The sequence below is a fragment of the Phasianus colchicus genome, chromosome 6 (genome assembly GCF_987193195.1).
Source record: "Phasianus colchicus chromosome 6, bPhaCol1.hap1.1, whole genome shotgun sequence".
NCBI classification, from domain to species: domain Eukaryota; kingdom Metazoa; phylum Chordata; class Aves; order Galliformes; family Phasianidae; genus Phasianus; species Phasianus colchicus.
In genome coordinates, this window is record NC_143441.1 from 13,242,020 (window position 1) to 13,257,887 (window position 15,868).

The 15,868-nt window shown below is 44.9% G+C and overlaps 1 pseudogene; it reads left to right on the top strand.

The window, feature by feature from the left end:
- Positions 1-13,357: 13,357 nt before the first annotated feature.
- Positions 13,358-15,051, top strand: LOC149917435 (uncharacterized; annotated as a pseudogene).
- Positions 15,052-15,868: the final 817 nt, after the last annotated feature.

A 15,868-nucleotide genomic window follows, 5' to 3' on the forward strand; every position in this document is an offset into this window, starting at 1 on the left:
TTTTTGACCACATCCAAGGGCTGCAGCACCACAGCATGTTGTCATCGTGCCAACCAAACACCCTCCACTCTGTCCATCAGCAGCCCATCAGTCCAGGAGTTGGACTTGATGGTCATCGTGGGTCCATTACAACTCAGGATATTCTAATTCTGTGACCAGTCTGCCCTGTCACTCCTATATCCAGGTTACTCACAAATGCTCTGCAGTGATGGGAGACGGGACAGAACCCCCAAAGGCAGTGCTCTGCCCATGAGGAGGAGCCATGGTGTATTTCTGATGGCACACCTGACCTACTGCAGATCTATGCAGTGTGAATCACTGTTGTGCGCAACCCGTGTGGTTCAAACCTGGCATGAATCTGAGTAACCTACATCTGAAGAATGGGGTCTTGTCTTCTGATTTAAGCACATGATAAGGGTCCACTGAGTCTCTTAGTTAGGAAATAAGAATGGAGTTTTTCCCATACATTCCTAGAAGAAAAGGTCCAGGCTTGGAAACACTTTCATTGAAAAAATTAGAAGAAGAATCAGGCACTGTTATTGAATGTAACTGAGATTAACAGTGAGAAACTGGGATTTTCTCATGGGGAAAAAACCATAAAAGCCACATAAAAATTGGCATTAATTGGGAGTGAGGAAAACTTCTGATGAGCTGAAATAAAAATGTGCATCTGTTGAATGTAAGGAAAATCCCACAGCTGAACTGGTAGGTGCTACAGACGTTCTGTATGTGAGCCTGGGCCCGGGCAAGGAGTAGGACCTACTGCCCATTCCTGGGGACAGCATGGTGGTCTGCATCCACTACCTGCTTCCATTTGCATAGGGGAGGCCTCCATCATATAAGGTATGGGGTGTGTTTCTGCACACAGAGCTGCAGCAGTCCTCTGTAGCATCAGTGTACGAATGCTGGGGCAGCAACTCAGGAATTAATAGAAAAACACTCATATTTTCCTCTTGTTCAAAACCACTGTTTGGAAGAGGAAGAGGTCACTGAGAAGAGTTCTAGAGCTGCTGGAAAGCAAAAAAAAAAAACAAAAACAAAAACAAAAAAAACCACCCAAACCAGTTTCATTGTGTTCATTTTAATAATCCATTAATGGAGCACGGCAGCCTGGGCAAGCCCACTCCATCCCAAGCTGGGCTGTTGTTTCAGCACAGAAAAATACAGCAGAATAACTGCTGGCCCAGGTGGGAATTCCTGAAGCTCCCTGCAAAGGGTTCCCCCAGGTAAAGGAGATCTCATACACATGTACGTGGCCAATGCACTGTGATTCCACCTTCATTTAGAGCAGAAATGGAAACTTGGGGGGAAAGAGACCCTTCCAGATTGAAATCAAAACAAATCACTTTTGTGCATATTAATAAGGATCCTGATTGAAAATGTTCTCACTACTCACGGAGGAATATCAACAGTAGATGCTGCTAATTTAAGCCTGGCTAATTAAAAGGAGAAATAAAAAAATTTAACTCCCCTAGAAACAGCCGCACGAAGGATGCATTCATCCAGCACATTTCATCAAGCTCAGCTTATTATACACGGGCTTAGGGAAAAAAAATCCTAGGGCTTTTTTTCCTATTCTATGGGTGGACATTTCACACCACTCTGCATTCCAGCCCCTTCAACCAGGGCCTGGCAAGGCTCCTCCATCTGCAAGAGATGTTAGTGATCCCTGGGATGGAGCCTGGGAGGTGCTGGAGTAGAGTGATGCTGAGAGTGGTGGTAGAGGGTGAGCTTAGGGCAGTTCCAGCACAGAAGGATGAGGCAGGAAGAAGAGCCCAGGTGAGCCAACTGTCAGTCGGCACATCTGCACTGAAATGGGAAGAGGGATTTTGTTCCCCATCCTTTTTTTTTTTTAATTTTTATTTTACGGTTATTTGTTGCGTCTCTTTGAATTTGCATCCCAAGGGCTTCTGTATGACAGCATGTAATAGCATTAGTCACCGTTTTACACATTAGGGAACATAATATTTGGCACTTATAACAATTTCCAGCTTCCGAGTGCCACACAAACATTAAAAATACACATATTTTTCTTGTATGTTTTTGTTTTGTTCTGTTTTCAGAGAGAGCTCCTTGCCTGAAGCTGTACAGCTTCTCTTTCTACTATCTCACACATGAAATGAGGCTCTTCTATCACACCTCTACCAAGTCACAAGCTGCCAGTTTATGGCCTCATACTCTGTACAAAAGGCACTTCTCTACTTCTCCCCACCAATTCGCAGCTCCCATGCACCTGCCACATTCCTGACCACTGAAGCCCATGCCTCATGTTTGGCAGCATCATTGGTGGTGCATGGGAACTGTTGAGTCAGGGCCTGAACCACTGATTGATCACCTGAGGCAAGAACTGAGTCAGCCATGGAGCACAGGTGAAGGCAATTCAGCTGTGTGATGGAAGGGGTGGAGCCTGGCTGCACCTCTCCTAGACCCCATTTAAGAGCTGACTGCCGTGGGGAAGGGTTTCTTTCTGGACGTTTCTCATCTGTGGAGTCTTTCCTGCAAACCTAGATCTTCAGATACAGGTGAGCATTCCTTCCTTGTTTATTTTCCCATTTTTACCACAGTAATCTTTCCAGCTGCAACACCAACTGTAACAGGAGGTTCATCAATGCATCCTTTGGCAGCCTGTCCCATTGTATGTAGGATCAAAATGACAGGATATTACATCAGCTCATTCTTCATGCAGAGCAGAACCTGCCCCATGATTTGAGTCTTTGCAATGAGCCAGCTGTTGGCCAGTGAAGAGCTTGTGGGGGCAAACTCATGAGGCTCATTTATTTGTGCTGTGCCTCAGTAAATGTTTTTTGATCCTTTGCAAAACAGTTCTTAATCTTGCTTTTTTTTTTTTTTTTTTTTTTTGCTGTGTTTAGACAACTGCAAAAGGATTAAGAATACTGTCTTGGTTGGACATGTCACACAGGATTTGTATTTGTTTCCTGGCTGTGATTTGTAGCCTAATGAATTCTCAAGAAATATCTTAGGTTGGCAAATGTACTCCTCCTTTAGGCTGGATGGGATCTCCCATGGGGCATCCAGTCCCTGCCTGGGAGCCATTACTTTGAAACCAGTGGTGTGGCATTGGTTGCATTGAAAGATCCTCAGTGAAAGGTAGGGAAGGTCTGTCATGATACGTATGTCACACACATTCAATTTGACAAATAGAAAATAACAAATCTAAGAACAGCCAAGCATATAAATATGTCAATTCTGGAGCCATAATAATCTATGGTTTCTGCGAATTGCATGCGTTTTTCTTCCACCAGCCACAGCCCTGCATGCCTCATGCATTTTAATGCATGCTTGCTATGCAAATATGTTTCAAATAACTCCTGTTTGTCAGTGGAAAAAATTCACAAAACTACCAAAAGTTTCTCCAGACCCAATGGATGATCATTGCGCCTCCAGCCCCAGCCTGCCCCAGTGTCAGTGCCTCTTTCCCAGCAGGGCTGGGCACTGGGCCAGCTGGTCCTCCAGCAGGCTGGCTTGGGGAGGAGGAATAAGATGGAGAAAGATCTAGAGAGCAAGGTGTATGAGGAGTGGCTGAGGTCCCTTGGTTTGTTCAGTCCAGAGTAGAGGAGCTGTGGAGGGCTTGTGATCACTGTTTTGAACATCCCTATCCACTGGCTTGTGCAGCCCTCCCCTAGAGCTGTCTCATTATTTCTTTGTAGGGATAGATGTAACTTGCTGATATTTAGCTGGAGATTGTTCAGGTATTTCTCTGCAACAGCTCAGCTGAGAGAAAAGTCTTATTCTGAAACACAAATTTGAGACTTTTCTACTTTGAAGATGCATGTTTTCTCAAGTCTTACCTGGTTACCTGCACTTGCCCAGTACCTGTCACTCCCCACGTCAGCATTTGCAAGCGATGCTTCGAAATATTCCAGTTCTTGTAGGGCAGTGCCATTTCTCTGCAAAGAAAAACAAGTCAGTGATGACACATTGCTCCTTCTCTTCCCTTAGCAGCTCTGTGCACAGTTTGGGTGCCACGCTGACTGGCAGCTGTTGCTCTGCAGACTGAAGGAAAAGTGATTCCATAATCAGCATAGGTTGGTAGTTCCAGTTCATAATTAGCAGGTGCATGGAGGCACCTAGAATCTCCTGAGCTTGCTCAAATTTGCAGAAGTAGGTAATGTGCAGGTTATTGTCCACAGGCTGTGCTCTAGGGCACGCTCTGTAAGAGAGCTGGGAGGAGGTGAATTTCCCTGGTGTGGGCTCCTCTGCACAACAAAGCATCAGGGTCATCCAGATTTTAGCAATGGTATAAATGTCTCCATAACTGTTTCTCCACCCAGCCCACAAACCTAAAATAGGATATTTTAGGTCTGGATAAAGCCATGGCCTTGCAACCACCCCTTGTGCCAACTGAATGAAAGTCACAGCAGACGGTGCCTTACTGGCAAGACTAAATGGCCAAACATACTGTGTTTGGACAATGTAAGGAACTGATAAAGGGCACTGATTAGCTTTAGGAATATGAGAAAATGTAACCTTCTGCTCCTCCTGAAGACAGAGGCATTCAACCAAAGCATGCTTATTTGCTGTGACCCAGAAGCAGGGATGGAAGTTGAGCAAAGCAGGCCAGAGAGGTGGGCAACAAAGAGAACTTGGAGTGACTGACAGTTGAAGTCAGCAGAGAGGTTGTAAAATAAATAACAGGGTAAGGAGCCAGACGTGAAGCAGGGAAGTAATGCAGAGCATCAAAATGAGCAATTGCCAGTGGGCAGTGCATCCATCACACAGATGTGACACCTCAGAGGAATCTCACAGGTGACTGAATGGAGAGGGCACAGGTGGAGTGGAGAAAAGCCCCATGGGGCTGCAGGACCCACTTCAGGCAGAAAATCAGAGTGTGGGAGCAAGATGGGTCTCAGCCTTTTCCTGGGAATCAGTTAATCCAATGCCATTCACAGCATTACTGCAGCAGGGATGCAGAATTTCAAGTGTCAAGTAAATTTATATTAAAGCAACCACAATTATACACAGCCTGCACTCGCTCCCATGGGAGGCTGCGGCGGGTTTGTGATGGACTTCACTGGAAGCAGAATTAGGATGATAATCGATACAAGCACAGCCATCATTTTGCATTTTCTTATAGCTGCCAAAGCCCACGATAGTATAAAGCAAAGGGCTTTTTTAGATTACAGAGCAAGGCCTGCAGAGATTTCAGCTACTCTTGGAATAATGGCATGTGATCAAGTCCTTTTGTGAGCAACAAAAAAAGAATTTCCCACTACGTGCATGTAATTCCAATGCTATGATAAGTTATTTGTTTTGCTGCTGGTCGGATCGCTGCACAGCGTTCAGAAGCATAGCACGTTTTGGTCAATCAATGCATTTTTATTTTTTTTCTCTGGTATGAATATTGTTTCATATCTGAACTGTGTTAATGGCAATTGGATGTCTGGTTTAAAAAAGCAAAACTAATTCTGATTCTGCGCGCAACCCCCTGTGCTCGAAAATTAACCACTTTCTTCACTTACCTGCACTACTTGGCACCTGAAAACACTTAGTATGTGAAAAGTTTGCTTTTTCAAAAACAAAACAGAAAGAAGAGCAGTTTGCTGGTCCAAATGGCAGTGGGCTGAGTTTTGGCACTGGGACAGAGAGGATTAATAGGGGCAAGCAATGCTGAAGGCAGAAGCAGAAGGATGCTCCCCCAGGGCACCTGGACTCAGTCAGTATGAGGGCTGCTGGCTGTGCGCTGCTACTCAGCAAAGCTGAGGGCTGCAGGTGACAGCGTGATCCCACTGCTGAGTGGCCAGCAAGGAGCATGACCAGCCCTTCCCAGGGCTGCGGCTTATTCCACTCCTCTGCCTTGGAGATTATGGCTGGAAAATCCTCATTTGGCTGCCATGCTTGGCTAACCTAGACAGAATTTATTTTCCGAGTAGATAACTTAGAGCCTGGACAATCCCCACAGACCTAAAGAAGGAGGACTTACACCACACAACAGCCTGGCAGCACCCATTTTTCTTCCTGGGACTCTATCTTTGTACTGACATGACCTCTGGATTTTAGTAAATACTCAGAAGTGCAGTGGGAGTTGCATGCGAGGAGCAAGAAGCTCTATTTGCATCTGAAGGCATAAACTCATTGTTTACTTGCTTTCATTTGATGCCAATGATGGGACTCATTAGAAAACTTCAGTGGTTATGACAGAAACAGAGAAAATAAATCTCAGGGACAAATAAAAGAGGCAGTGATCTCTCACAACGTACTGAGAACAAACATTCTGTAATATTCAGACAGGCATTTCCAGGCTGTCACTTCCTCCAGTGCCATTACTGCCCTTGAGGTGCTGGTCCATTTGATGAGCAGTTGTCATCTCCTTGCAGCCACTGTCTGCTGCCAACCCATCTCTGCCCTGTGTCCCTTTCAGAGCATACTCAGGCATTGCGAGTGTTTTGGGGGGAACAGTACACACTTTGTCAGTATACACTTCGGCCTCTGGCTGTTCAAAGTCCCAAAGGAGTTTGCGATGGAGAAGGGGATCATGATGACAGACAGTGGGAGCCAGAAAAGGGAGATCCAGCAGCCTGGCTCCTCACCAGTCTCAAGGCTGTCACCCCTCCTTCTAATGACCAAAAGCCTTTAACCCGAGGGCTGGTAGGATGTTTGGGCTTTTCACCATATTTGTGTTCCCTCTGCAGTCTCTGGAAGAACTAAACCAACTTCATCTCTGCAAAGTTTTCTTCTCCAGAGGCTGTAAAGCAAATGCTGCCTCTTTTCTCTGCAGCCCCAGGCAGATGGGATCACTGTGCCCTTGGTGTCCCTGGGCTGAGGGCAGGGGGCACACGTCCTTTATTGCTCCACATGCTTATACTCCTCCTGGGAAGATGGAGGTGAGCAGGAAGGGTTGCTTGAGGAAAGGGGTTGTCCCGCTCTGTTCTGTGTGGCCTCACCTTGAGCACTGGGTGCAGCTTTGGGCACTGCGATATAAGAAGGACATAAAGCCATGAGAGTGTGCCCAAAGGAGGGCTACAAGGATGGTGAAAGATCTGAAAGGCAAGTTGTATGAGGGGCAGCTGAGGTCCCTTGGTTTGAATTTTGAGTGGTCCAGTGCAGAGCCAGGGGTTGGACTCGATGATCCTCGTGTGTCCCTTCCAACTCAGGATATTCTGTGATTCTACTTCTGCCCTGCTGTTGGGGGAGCACAGCACTGAGATGCAGTATTGAGGCACACTGAATAGTTCTGAAGCATTTGCTTGTTCACGAAGAAAATGCTAGAGCCTGGCAAGGCACATCGTTCTCCCCTCCCTGCCTGCTTTTCCCTGAATGCAATCAGGAGTAAGGATAGTTCTGAAAAATGGTCATCTCACTCTGCTAGTATTCACTGTGACTGTGGGGGTTAAAAGGGTTTGAATTTTCAGCGCTTTCCTCTGCATATGCTCCTTTGGACAACACGAGGCCTTCTCACAGCTATTCTGCAAATCTCCTGGCTATGTGGGAGAGATAAGTGACAGCAGATTTGGGTACTGCAGGCACCCCAGGACAGGGCATGAGGATGAGGAGGGCTGCAGCCAACCACCAGCCCCCCTGGGTGCCCTGGGGTCAGCCAGATTTCACGTTTGCATTTTGCTTGATTCATTCACTGCTCTATCAGCGCAACCCAAGGCAACAGGGGGGACATTTATTGTTAGCTGGCCCCTTTTTCATTAAGAATTGGCCTAAATCCATACACATTTAGTGGTAATTGCCAGGCAGGCAGCACAGAGCAAATACCTTTTATTTCAAATCCAAGACAAGTCAGAGCTGGCTGATAGTTTGTTGGCGCTTTCCTACATTAATTAAGTACTTCTCATCTAATACTACACATGGTCTTTCTGAAAACCTCCAGTGAAAAGTCTATTTGTTAAAAGTGCCAGTTTAAGTCAAAACAACATCCAATATTGCAAATTAGGACTCCAGATTCCAGGATGAGATCTATTAGTCTTTCTCTGTTTAACTAATTAAAAACAGAGAGGGACAGAATTTGTTTTGTCATTCTTCTGTCCGTAGGATTTCTTCCACTCGTTGGAAAAAGGACACAAAATTCCCATCATTTAACTTAAGATATCGGCTGGCTCACCCATCTGTGAGCAAAGAATGTTTTTGCTTAGCTTGCTTAACTAAATGAAGCTTGGTTCACTTGCTTGCAGCTGAAGACAAATTAGACTGATTATATAGGAAAGGGAATACAGTGCATCTAGGAATTAAACTGCGACTGGATATTTGGGATGAATGAAATGAATAGGCTGCAACAGCTCTGCATCACTCTAAGCAGTCAGCATTCCCCCTCTTTCTCAATCTTTTTAAAGCTCTATGAAAATAATTGTGTTATTCTCGTGTGTGTTTAAGCTGCTGTTTTGCAAGGATGGATTTGTAAAGAAACAAATCTGCACGCAAACTTTTTCACTTTGGTACGGAAGCATCGCAGAGCTGAGCCACTCTGTACATCAGCAGCAGAGCTCCTTCCAGCCCACGTCTCCTTGGTGTACAAAGGCAGCAGCAGCACTGCATCCTTCAGCACCTTGCTACCCACATCACTCGCTCTGTGAGATGCTGTGGGACATCCACCTTACCTCTGCAAGTGCCTGGCAGGTGGTGCATCACACTGCCTGCTCTTGGGGGGATGGGGAGGAGTGTGAAGTGCTGAGTTCTTCACATGTGGAGGGTTTTCAGTTATTAGCATATTTCAGCCCAAATCACACATCCTCCCTTGAAAAGAATGATAATTGGTGACAAAATCTTTGGCATGCTGTTCCATCAATTGTAATTTTGGGCTAATAACATGGGCTGTGCTAGAGGAATAAAGCAGACCATAATTTCGGTAAGAAGTCATCTCCGCCAGCATTTTAGGCACAACGATTTTTGAGGAGACATCCATTATTTTTGTGTTTAAACCATGAAAGTGTGTATTCAAAAACCAAAGATTAAAAAAAAAAAATCTCATAGGAATGTTCTTGTGGCATAGCATGAAGGTGAGACCATCCCTTCTGTGCCTGTTTTTCAGTATGACTGAAATATTTGTACAAATCAAAACAATGGGGTTTTAGTTGTGCAGATCCCCTCTGAAACTCATGTCCTCCTTTATGCTTTTCCAGGTATTTGCTGGGGTGTGCTAATTTCAGTTTGGTGATCTCTCCCCTCAGCATGGTGTGAAAATAAAGGTGGAAGAGTGCCTCTATGCTCGCTGGAGTCTATGCAGACTTCGAACACCATTAGCCCCTTTGCAGTGCTGGTTCAGCAGCTCCATAACCCCCTCACAGGGTCAGGAAGTTTTTTGCACCTGTGACTAATGTCAGTGGGGGAAAGAAAAGTAATTCCTCTTGCATACATTTTTTTGATAGTGGATGTTGTGCATATGCTGAAATCAGATGAAAAATAAAAGGAAAACATTTGTGCCAGGACAGGATAAAAGTTAAAGTTTTGGGGAAAATTGATAGAGGCTGGAGCAGACAGGAATGCTACCAGGGAACTTCCCATGGAAATTTCATAGAATCAGAGAATATCCTGAGTTGGAAGAGACCCATAACAATCACTGAGTCCAACTTCTGGCTGCACATAGGCCCACCCAAAAATCAGAGTGTGTCTAGGAGTGCTGTCCAGATGCTTCCTCAACTCTGGCAAGCTCAATGCCATGACCACTGCCCTAAACCACTTTTCCATGACCCCTTTCTCTAAACAAAGAATTACACAAAGATCTATGGAGTTTGTAGACCAAAAGTTCTTTATCCTATTATGATCATCTTGAGGAAAGATGGTCTTGAGGAGCAGTTTGACTTGTATTTCCAACTGTGTGTAACACCTCATCTATTGGCTATTGTGTACAGATAAACTGCTACCTCTAAGGCACAAGGGCAATGAAAAGACAGAAATATTGAAGCTGCTTCACCTACTGTGATGCTGGGACTCCAAGACAAAGTGAATACTGAGCCCAGGTCCTCAGAGTCCCAGCTCACGCTTTCAGCCAAAGCCATCTCTTTTTCCTATCACAAGTTTCCAAAATTTCCTGACTTTCCTTTCCAGCTGCCTTCCTGAAGCTTGGCCATCCTCTCTCCCAGCTGACCCCTGCCTGCACACCCAAGCCATCCTCTTTCCCTAGCTGATCAGTTGCTCTGGGTGGCTCTGAAGCCTGGTGTCAGTCTCGTATTTCCCACACTGTCTAAGCAGCATGGATTGTCATCGCAGGCTGCCTCTTCTGTTTCCTCATTCCAGCTACTTTAAGGAATATTCCGGATACAGAAAAGCAACACAGCATTTTCTAAATCATAGACAAAAGCTTTTTTGTCTCAATAAAAATATTCAGACTGCTGTAGCAATGCAGACCCAGTTATTCTCTGTCCACTGAAATGTGATGCTGATCTTATTAAGAAATCTGAACAAAACTTTTCTTTCAAAGCTTGCAAAAAACATGGGAAGCAAATATAACAAGCCAAATCCCTAGTGTGAGATAACATAGCTGATATAATACAGTTTATAGGGTTTGGTCTAAATTGGATGCTGTCTTTCTAAATGTTGTTAGGTGTTCATGAATATAGGATAGCAGTTTCCTTTTATCTAATGTTTTGGTTTTCCTCTGATATAACAGCTTTACCATATAAACTTCTTTTGATGTATTGATACACAATGAATTTGTCAATCCTGGGGAAAGCAAGACAAATGATCATAATACTGTTTCTTTTGTAACACAGTTGTTGAGCTTTCATGCTACAAGCATCATAGTAAAATGACTAACTGCATACAGGAGTGCACATCCAGCTTTCTTTTGAAAAATTGCATTCCAAATGCACACATGTAGATTTCTATAGCAGCCCTACAAATATAGGCACTCAGTCATATCCTAACTTACAAACCATACGCTACAGGCAACCAGAGAGATAAACCTTTGTCTGACAATGAACAGCTTTGTCTCTTCCCCGGCTACAGCTCTCTGCCGTGCTGAAAACAATTCTGCATCTGCTGGAGAATCCCAGCTCTGTGATCAGAAAACTGCTCTATCTCTACGCAGTACAGCGACCAAATGTCAGATTAAAATACAGGCAGGCATTATATTATTTCATCACACAAATGAAATATGTGTAATGCACAAATACATCTCCTTTTAGACATTATTTAAGAAACTGCATTTCTTTTCGGAAAAGACTGCTTAAGAATTTTGATTTTTTTATTACTATGTATTCATAGTAATGTTGTAGGTATCTAAAGAGAAACAAAAAAAGCAGCAATTCATGTTATACATATTTGGCTTAGTTTCTTAAAAATCAGCACAAAGCTGCGCTCATCAGAGATGTGAATATTTTGTAAGATAACAATGCTGTTCTTGGTGCCATGGAGGATGAAATTTAATTGAAATTTTACTCGACTGCTGACATACATTTAATGTAACAAAACTCATGCCCTTAGCAACGTTAATAGGTAGCTTGCCGTAGCAGCTCTCAGCTCCCTGATCCTCACAACGACTTTCTGCAGAAAGCTGCAGTGTCCCCAGAAATCTGTATGCAGGGAAATTTTATAAAGCAGTCACGCAGCAAGAAACAAAATGGGATCAGGGCAAAAGGAACAGCAGAAACTCCATTTTTTTTTTAGCAGCACTGCCCTTCACTCATTTGCAGCATCAGTGTTTCCCCCTAAGGAGTGCAGCCCCATGGCTCTATGTGTTGGGAAATGCCTCGCCCTGCCTGCTGTCGGGATATGAACACTTCTTTTTTGCTGGCAGGGCAGCAGGGAGAGGAGTGAAAAGGAGCACAGTGGGGTCAGGGAGCTGCGGGCGACCCAACACCTGGCAATAGCCTTACCCACAGCTCCTCACAGGCACCTAGAGGAGTTTCTGGGGGAAAAACAGGATTTACACACAAGTGAGAGTGCTACGTTTCTGTAACGTGGGAGAACAAGGCTGCACGTCTTACATGTAAAATCAAAGCCAGCCATACGCACTGGAACTGCAGTCTCAATCGAGCTGCATCATTTTATATTACTGCTGTGCAAAGAAGAGCATGTGCAGCCTGAGATGAGCCCTTCTGGGCACACAGGGATTCCCCAACCAAATGCCCAGTGAGAGGCATAATGAAAATTTGTAGAGAACATCTTTCCCTAGAAAAGCCTTCTGTGGATATGAGCAGCAGCCACAATTTTTAATCCATTCACAAGAGGCTTACTGCTAATAACATTTCTCTTTTAGGGTCTTCCCCTCCACATAAACAAACAACAACAACAAAATTACAAATAAATTTACAAACTGACAAATAATAATGCACAAGCCATGGTCAGAAGCTGATGCAGACCCACTTTAACAATCACATCTTGATACTGCATATGCTGTTATTTCCCAGTTTTGAGCAAAGCTGGCAGTAAATACCAGCTCTCTTCCACAACCAGGACAGTGCACAGAGCTCACAGCATCACCAACTGCACCTGCAGACACATTTCCAGCAGCATCTAAAACATTTGGTTGCTAATTCCTATCTACCCAGCAAACCCTCCATCCAGGATTTCCTGGAAATGTATTCAGGATACCCAGCAAGTCCCTGTTCTGCCATGTTCTCAAGCTAGGAAAATGTCAGACAAGAATTTTAAAGGGATAATTATAGGAGCATGATACATGAGCCAAAAATGGAAGCAGTGCTTACTATTCTCTAACATTTCCCCTTTCATATTATCAAAAGATCAAGTACTTAAGCCTGCTGAACCTCAAGGGCTATGAAACCCCGAGCTCAAACAGAAGCTGACAATGAGAGGCATTTCCTAAAGCTGCCCTAGCAGTGCTTCCTGCTGAAACGGGGAGGGTCACAAATGTAAATCTCATTTGGAAAGTTTCTAACCCCGGGGATAATATTCAGCGGTGCTGCCACTCTCACTGCCATCTGCACTAGCAAGTGGTTCAGACTGAACGAGGCAGCTCCATCCCACTGCGTGAGCCCAATTGTTTGCATTCTTGCACAAATGTGTGAATGGCAGCCTTCCGGCGAAGCAAATGCTGGGTCTGCTCCCTTCAAAGTGTTTGTGAGTGATCCTTGCCCTGCTGGCTTCAACCTTAATTGGCCTACACAGTGGGGAGCAATTAAAAATAAATGGAGCCTTGCTGCGCTGCTGGAAGGGAAGTTCTGCCACTCCAGGCATGAGCACAACTACCTTAGGCCGTGGCATGCACAAAGCACGGGGAATGGCAAGAGGGAGAGGAGAGACGTGGATACTGAAAGCATGTGCTACAGAAGAAAATCACCTTGTAGGCTCCAATAAGGTGTCAGCAACCTCAGGCTTTAAGGCTCAAGTGTCTGGGGCAGGAGCGTGCTTACCGTGGTGTTTCTGCTTGGAGTGAGAACGGTATCTCCTGCTTTGCCTGTAGCTCAGACTTGGAACTTCTCACAGTCTTTGCAGAATGGCTCCTGTTCATGTGAAAAAGGAGGTTTCTTCAAATGAAACTATCAGAAGTTGTAAAGACAACTAAAATGTGACAATTTCCAGCTATTTGTTCAGGAAAATCCACTATAAGGACGAATCCACGATCCTGACCAGCTACTGAATTAAATCCTGAATTAAAAATACAGACTTTTACTACACAGTAACCTGTATATCCAGGACATTCAGTAGTGGATTAAAGCACAAAAAAGGGGAGGTGAGAGTCACTTGCTTTTTCCTGGTTCCCAGAAGACATTTGATGCTGAAGGCGATCAGCTTCACCAAGGGACCAAGCAAGTAACTCATGTCACCAACAGCCATTTAATAAACACTAGGTATGTGTCATTACGAAACTGCAAGGTTGCATATCTCTTTTGCATCTTGCTGCTTTGTTATAAATCATTTCAATGCTTCCTGTAGCAAAGTTGCTTCAGACCTTCTAGGAAATTTCTTAATTTCATAGTGGAATAAGAAGGTATGGAATCCGCACTGGAAAATCTCCAGGATATCCTTTTCTCTTGTCTTTATTTGTTGATACAGCTAACAAAGAGCTTATGCAGCTCTGAGGAGCTGCAGCCGCCATGATGCCTCCCCTCAGCTCCTCTGCTCTGGGCCGAGCAAACACAGGGAACCCATCTACGCTTCATATGTCTTGCCCTACAGACCCTTCCCCATCTTTGTTGCCCTCTTTGTACAGTTTCTAACAATTTTATCTCTCAATACTCCCTTTAGCATCTTCCACAAATTTACTTAATATAACTTCCAGGTCTTTATTGGACTCATCAATAATAACATTAAATAAAACTGGTTTGAAAATGGGGCCCTATGGAATCCCATTAGTGGCAATCAAGACAACTCTCACGTCACAGAATCCCCTTGCCCAACACAACCATGTTTTGGTCATCATGGAACATTCTTAGGGTCATGCTGTCATGGCTGTATGTCACAAGCTACCTCCCTGATGACCCGTATAAATATGGGGACAACAAAACACCAGTTGCACAGCAACTTGCACTTTGGTGGCAGCAACAAGTGACACAAGGAACACTTTGGAGAGTGGTTTTCCCTCCCACTGTGGGAGCCTTTCTGGAGGAGGATGGATCCTCCTCCACCAAAGAAGCTGAAGCTTCAGAGAAGCAGCAGCAAAGCCAAGCTGATGGATATTGATCCACCTGAAGGTGATCTCGAACCCATGGAGGTGGACCTCTTTCCAGAGGAAGAACCAATGGAGGTGAATTCACTTCCATCAGGGCAGGGCAGGCACTATAACATCATGCTTGCCCGAAGACGCCACATCCATCAGTGGTGCACCAGGGGGTCTCAGTTTCAATCTCAGGGTTGCATTGTCACCATCTGCCAGAGCCCCTGCACTAGCTGCTGCTCTCTGACATCTTTCTTCCTCATCCCTCATCCTTCCCCAAGACCCCTCACTTCTTCTTTCTCGGGCTCTAAGGAATAGGGAAAGACTGGGACTGGGACTGGTGTCCTCTGAGCTACTGCACAGGGTCAACAGAAAGAGTCCAGACAGCCATGAGCTCCCTGCAACCTCCAGGCAAGCCGTGAGGAAGAGGGAAGGACTGGGACTGGCATCCTCTGAACTGCTGCACCCGGACATCAGGAGGAGTCCAGCAGACAGCCCTGAGCTTCCCGCAGCCTCCAGGCAGTGTCAGAGAAACTACAAAGGCAGTTGTTCCTTTGGAGAAATAGAAGACTTTGGTTTGGATTGGAAGAAGGGTTGAAGTTCAGCATGAAGATCCATTCCAGTTGCTCCATTAGAACTTTTTCCAAGACAGGACAACAAACAATTTAAAAGGACAATAGAAAATAATAACAAAACAAATCCAAACAATAAAATAAATAAATAAATAAATAAAAAAGCAAAATGGGTAAGTTCTTCTCCCTTCTTCATACTTTAGAATCTGCAGTGGAATTCCACAATGCTAGGACTCCCCAGCATGGAACAATTTCTCCCTGTGGGGCGAGGGCCCAGCCCTGGCCTCGGTCTGCAGGGCAGGCCCAGCTCTCTGTCAGTGCCCAATGGCAGCAGTGAGCTCAGCCTCCAGACAGAACTTCAGGAGGAGACAAGCAGGCTGAGGGCATCAGGATTCACAGGAGAGGATGGCCTGGGGCAGGTGCAGAATCCAGCACTTGCTCTTGTTCAACCCAGTACTCAGATTGTAGACAGATTCACTCTTTTAGGGAGTAAGCTACAAGAAGCAGCACAATAAATACTTTTTGCAGTAGATTTCAACCTCAGAGGACAAACAGGTCATATTAATTGGATTTCTGCATAGGAATATCTCGAGTCTTAAATTTCACTGGCAGCATATGATTTGCTCAGCTGTTGAACTACGATGTCTAGATTTATGTATAAGCACATCCATTTGATACATTATTTGTAGACACCGCTGAAACACCTCTAAACCTGCAAGATTTCAGCAGCAGTAGGGTGCTGTGGGGGCTGCGGAGAAGCTTTTCATGTTCTCTCCAT